The sequence below is a fragment of the Aquarana catesbeiana genome, linkage group LG10 (assembly GCF_042186555.1).
Source record: "Aquarana catesbeiana isolate 2022-GZ linkage group LG10, ASM4218655v1, whole genome shotgun sequence".
In the NCBI taxonomy this organism is placed as follows: Eukaryota; Metazoa; Chordata; class Amphibia; order Anura; family Ranidae; genus Aquarana; species Aquarana catesbeiana.
In genome coordinates, this window is record NC_133333.1 from 110,113,073 (window position 1) to 110,119,769 (window position 6,697).

The following is a 6,697-nucleotide window of genomic DNA, read 5'->3' on the forward strand; positions in this document are numbered from 1 at the left end:
TTATAAAAGACAGACGAGAAAAAGTATTTAACTTAGGCTTATTTGGCATAAAACCCTAAAATGGAACTCCAGTGTCTATTAGTTTGGACTGAACAGAACCCCTTTTACTATCCCCCAGGATGTTCCACTCAATTACTCTTTAGCCTGTACCGAGTATTTAAAACTGAAATACAGTGCATCCGTAAAGTATTCACATCGCTTCATTTTTTCCACATTTTGTTATGTTACAGCCCTTTTCCTAAATTGATTAAATTCATTATTTTCTTCAAAATTCTACAAACAATACCCCATAATGACAATGCGAAAAAAGTTTGTTTGAAATCTTTGCAAATTTATTAAAAAAAATAAATAATCCCATGCACAGCCTTTGCTCAGTACTTTGTTGAAGCTTCAAGTCTTTTTGAGTATGATGCTACACGCTTGGCACACCTATTTTTGGGCGGTTTCTCCCATTCTTCTTTGCAGAACCTCTCAAGCTCCATCATGTTGGATGGGGAGCATCGGTGCACAGCCATTTTCAGATCTCTCCAGAGATGTTAAATCGGGTTCAAGTCTGGGCCACTCAAGGACATTCACAGAGTTGTCCCGTAGCCACTCCTTTGTTATCTTGGCTGTGTGCTTGGGGTCATTGTCCTGTTAGAAGATGAACCTTTGCCCCAGTCAGGTCCAGAGCACTTTGGAGCAGGTTTTCATCAAGGATGTCTCTGTACATTGCTGCATTCATCTTTCCCTCAATCCTGACTAGTCTCCCAGTTCCTGCCACTGAAACACATCCCCACAGCATGATGCTGCCACCACCAAGCTTCATTGTAGGGATGGTATTGGCCAGGTGATGAGCGGTGCCTGGCTTTCTCCAGACATGACACTTGTCATTCAGGCAACAAGAGTTCAATCTGTGTTTCATCGGACCAGAGAATTTTGTTTCTCATGGTCTGAGAGTCCGTCAGGTGCCTTTTGGCAAACTCCAGGCAGGCTGTCGAGTGCCTTTTACTGAGGAGTGGCTTCCGTCTGGCCATTCTACCATACAGGCCTGATTGGTGCTACAGAGATGGATGTTCTTTTGGAAGGTCCTCCTCTCTCCTCAGAGAAATGCTGGAGCTCTGTCAGAGTGACCATCGGGTTCTTGGTCACCTCCCTAAAGACTTTCTCCCCCCATCACTCAGTTTGGCTAGATGGCCCGCTCTAGGAAGTCCTGGTGGTTCCAAACATCCATTTACAGGTGATGGAGGCCACTGTGCCCATTGCTGCAGAAATTATTCTGAACCCTTGACCAGATCTGTGCCTCGATACAATCCCGTTTCGGAGGTCTACAGACAATTACTTGGACTTCATCGCTTGGTTTGTGCCCTGACATGCACGGTTAACTGTGGGACATTATATAGACAGGTGCGTTGTGCCTTTCCAAATCATGTCCAATCAACTCAATTTACCACAGGTGAATGCATATCAAGGATAATCAGTGGAAACAGGAAGCACCTGAGCTCAATTCTGAATGTCATGGCAAAGGCTGTCAATACTTATGTATATGTGTTTTTTTCGTTTTTCGCTTTTAATAAATTTGCAAAGATTTCAAACAAACAAACTTCTTTAACGCTGTCATTATGGGGTATTGTTTATAGAATTTTGAAGACAAATAATGAATTTAATCCATTTTGGGATAAGGCTGTAACATAACAAAATGTGGAAAAGATGAAGCGCTGTGAATACTTTCCAGATGCACTGTACATACAGTATATGGGCAGCCAGCTTTGGCTGCAGAAAAATCTGCAGTGCTGTTCAGCCACCACTCACACACCACTGCCACAATGCATATCCAGGACAGTGACACCTCTCTTTGTATTACAGTTAAACAATATGGTGATGTCCACTCCAACTCCAGTCAACTATCAGTAGACTGGATAGTGACATGCAGCAAGACAATGTGTTTCCTGATAGACACTAAAATGATCTGTGAAATATCAGTGGACTGCTGCCTGAAACCTCTAGCTACTGCCATCCAAAGACTGCAGGGGCAAGTGAACAAAAAAAATGTACTTTTACATGCTACATTAAAAAATATTTGATTTAATACACAACTGTGGCAACCAATATCTGTATTTTACACATGCCTACAGTTCTGCTTATAATAAAATCAAAACACCTTTAAAAAGACATTCTCACATAAAATATCTTCATTCTTATTAAAAAGGCACGGAGTATAGCCTTTAATCTGCTGCCGGAAATCTATTTTTTATAGAAACAAGCATTTTAGCTACTTAATCTCATGTTGGCATGTTCCTGCTCTTACCTACATTCAGATGCAGGACAGGAATCAAAAGAACAAAGGAGAAATAGCTCAGAATACAGGCCAATTATGTGCCATTTGCATACATTTCAGTTAAAAGAAACCTGAGAAATAAGACTGCCACTGCTGACCGCCTGCTGAAAATGTTGCCTGGCAGCTTCAGGATTCAATGCTTTCCAAATCACTGACACAGAAGTATGCAGCTAGTGAACTTAGAAATCCTGGTCTACATACTTGCCCCAGTGACTGAGAAGGGATGCCACCAGAGCAGTGAGTCGGGTAATTAGCATTTTTTTAGGGAGAGGTTGGCTGAGGAAGCCTCCATATTTGTCTTAGCACGGCTTTTCTTTTAAGGAAACTTTCTGAACCACTTTCACAGAATGTACATAAATTCTGAGCAGCCACTGATTACTATAAATCCTGCTGCACCATAAGCGTATTATGTGTATACTTACAAGACCACCTGGTGCTGCCTGTTTTGTTCAAGCAGCATCTGCTCCCAACCTACATAAATGAGTTTCAACTGAGCTGGTGACGTTGATAAAAATATTTAAGAGCTGCCAAATTGAACACAAGTTTGGGACAGGAGCCAGGAGAGAAGGGCCCCCCAGATGGCACCTAATGTCTCAATATCCGCAATGCTTGCAGGCCGCTCATTTCAGAAGGCGGAAAATGCTCAGAAGAGATCTAAGACTTTGGCAGCTTTACTTGCTGACGCACAAAGTAGATTGGCAGGGAAGTGGGGAGCCAGATGCAAGCTTTGTAGTTGAAGCCAACAAAGGACAAAAAAGGACAAGGCATCAGTCTAAGAACAACTTTCATGTTTCTTGATGGACTAGACTGAAATAGGGAAGAAATGCTCTCAAATCCTTGACAGTCAGAATGCAATACAATCGGCTTCATATGACAGCTTTAAGCGGGCAGGTTGCAGAACGTTGTGTTGAAACCTCATCAACAAATCATACGAGTCAACAATTTAGAAGCCTTATAAGTGATGATGCAAGCATGCAATAACTATATCTAAGAGCCTATAGGAGAAGCTGCAGGAGGCTTAAAAAAGCGTTCATACACCTAAAAAATTAGGACCTCAACTGTTAAAGTGGCAGTAAACCCTCTGCTTTTATTTTTACCTACAGGTAAGCTTATAATAAAAAGGTTACCTGTAGGTAAAATGAATATCTCCTAAAAATGCACTGTATAGGTGATATTCTAGCAGGAAGTTAAGTCACCTGCACATGTGCTCTGAAGGAACTGCATACCCGTGCTGTTCCTTCAGAGCTGTGTGCTGTGGCCGAGATTTCCATGCGCATGCTTGGGATTGCAGTCATCGCGGCTCGGCCAGTCAGTCAGACAGCCAGAGTCCGAAAACCTGGAAGGAAGACAGGTTGAAGGTGGAAGCCTCTGCAGAGGTGTGACAGTGTGCCGCTGGAAAGCTTTGTTATAAGGCAAGTCTTTCAAAATGTGCCAGAATTCAGTGCATGATATTGCCTTGCAGTGGTGAAAGTTTTTTTTTTTTTTTTTCATTCCTAGAGTTTACCACCATTTTACATGGTGATTGAGGAGGTCTTATATGCACTGTAATTATTCCAGATATAACAGTATGAGGGCCACATTTCATAAATATTGACAGGATGAAAAAAAAAAAAAAAACAAAAAAAAAAACCTATGAATTAATGAATAAAACTGAAATAAAATAAGTTTTACATGGATCTTTTTGTAATTGGCATGATGTGATCCTAAACGAATGAGAAAGAACTTTAGAAAAACAAAGTGAAGACAGAAAATAAATCTGAGAAATTTAAACTACTTTCACACTGAGGCTGTTTTCAGGCGTTTTAGCGCTATAAATAGCGCCTGTAAAGCGCCTGAAAACTGCGCCTCATGCCTCCCCTTTGACACTGGGGCGGTGCGGGATGGGAAAAAATATCCTGTAAGCAGCATCTTTGGGGCAGTTTGGGAACACTGTATACAGCCCCCCCTGGCTTCCAAAGCGCCTTGAAAGCGCGGCAACACAGGAGATTTTAACCCCTTGTTAACCCCTTCTTGGGGGTTAAAAACACCACTTATTGGTAAAGCGGCGCTAAAACTAGTGGCGCTTTACCGCTAACGGACCCACCGTCCCAGTGTGAAAGCAGCCTTAGTGTCCCAATCCACTTGCAGTATATCTTACTGCTTTAATTCAGTTTTGTGCCTGCGCATCAGCTGCAGACCTGCTGCACCACCGAGCTCCCACCCCGCTGTTAATGTGTGTGTCTTTTACTGCTGCAATTCAGCAGACAGCGCATTTTGTTTAAGCACAAGTTTTTTAAATCCTGTATAGCTAGTATGTTTTGGCTTCACACTTCATAACTTAGTAACTCTTACACAAATACGAATATGACCAAGGGATGTACCAATCTCAACTAATTGCAAAATGTGTCTATAATCCAGCGTTTCTCAACTCCAGTCCTCAAGGCACCCCAAGAGGTCATGTTTTCAGGGTTTCCATTATTTTGCCCAGGTGATTTGATCAGTTTCACTGCCTTAGTAATTACTACAGCCGTTTCATCTGAGGAAAATCCTGAAAACATGACCTGTTGGGGCGCCTTGAGGACTGGAGTTGAGAAACACTGCTATAATACTGACCACCAGATATCAGTAGTTGTAACTAGCAATAAACTCCAATCAAACAAGTAAATGTACAGTTTAAAATACACACATATGAACTGTTTTTGCATAGCAAGGATTTGTGATTCTGCCCATCCACTATATGATACAGCCAACCTGACTTACTGCAAAGCAGGCAGAAGACCACACTATATGAAATACTACAGCTTGATCACTTCCATGCCTCCTGATAAGGCAATCTCCAGGTATCACCATACTGATGCAACAGAATAAAGCCTGACTGGGACAGAGTCCTGGTATGTAGAATGTATTCCCAATATAAAGCAAGATATCAAATTACTAATACTAGTCTTTTTTTTTTTTTTTTTTTTTTTAAATTTAAACAACTTTTATATGATTTGCCTGGGGTCTGCTTTAAAACCGATGAGGCCCAGACACACTGTAGACCAGCACTGATTTTCAGCAGCTAAAATACAGACCTAGAAGAGTTTGGTGCTCATAGAAAGCCAAAACAGGAATAAAGCTAGAACTCTTTTTGCTGCACCTAGTGATAACATGAGGGAGTTGGACACCAAATATCAGCAGCCTCCGAACCACAAGAATGACATGACAAGGTCCTGCCCCTGCATCTCTGAAATCTTACCAGAAAATCAATCCCAAAGGTCTCTCTAATGGGAAAACACCATATTTGCCAAAGTAACACCTACATATTCCATCCACTTCTAAAAGGGATGCAGGCAATACAGCTTTTCATTACACTATTTAGGTGATATCAAAGGAAAAGCCTCAGTTTTTTGCAAAGTGCATATTGTACCTAGAGGGTTGAAGGTTTCCGCCCCCCTTTTTTTCCTGCAGTTACAGTTCAAAAGCTGTCTGCCATAGTGATAAGGTAGGCAACTAGCTTCTAGATTCCATCTAGGGCAGTGACAGTGAACCTATGGCACACGTGCCACGGCCGGCACGTGAAAAAATCCCGTATCTTGTGCACAGCTCCTCTCCCCATAGAACCACATCTCCCACAAGTCTCTGGGGCCAGGGCTGATGTGTCTAGGATGGGCGTGGACAAGATGAAGGGTTGCTCCGGGTTGGATAGCAGGCGGAACATGTGGTGGGGAGATGCCCAATCACAGGCCATTCTTGTGCCCTGGAACTGAGTCGGCTGATGGGTGTATTACTGGAGTGCTGTGGCAAGCGTTGTTGTATATGCTGTGTGGGGAATAAATGTGTTTAGCTGTGTACACTGTTTCTGTGCCTCTTCAAAAAATCTATTCCTTGGGGACCTTTTTTTTTTTTTTTTCCCTTCTTCTTGTTCCCAACATTGCCACAAAATATGCAAGGGTATGGTCAAAATAATGTTGTGTATATGCTGTCTGTGTTACTTTCTATCAAAGCGGTCAGAGAAGCATTTTCTGTAGGATACGAGCTTTGATGCCATGTTGCTTTGTGTTGGCTGGTCAGGTTTATCTGGCTGGGAATGCCTGCTAGATTTAGCAGAGACCACTTCAGTAGAGCGAGATGTAAATACATATAGTTTTTGTCCCTGCCATCCCCCTGTACTTCATGACACCAGAGTCACATGACAGAGTCGAGAAAAATCACTGGCATTATACAGGGAGGAGTTGTACAGCTGCTGCTGGGAGTTTGCAGTCGACATGCAATGAACTGCACAGGCATTGTGAGTGAACCACATTGGTAAAGCATTGCTACAGTTGTCCTTGAGTGTTCACGTTCAGAAGGAGGTTTCCTGGACATATTGGACTGTGAACAGTCAGGAATGAGAGATTTTCAAGTAGTCTTCTGCTACAG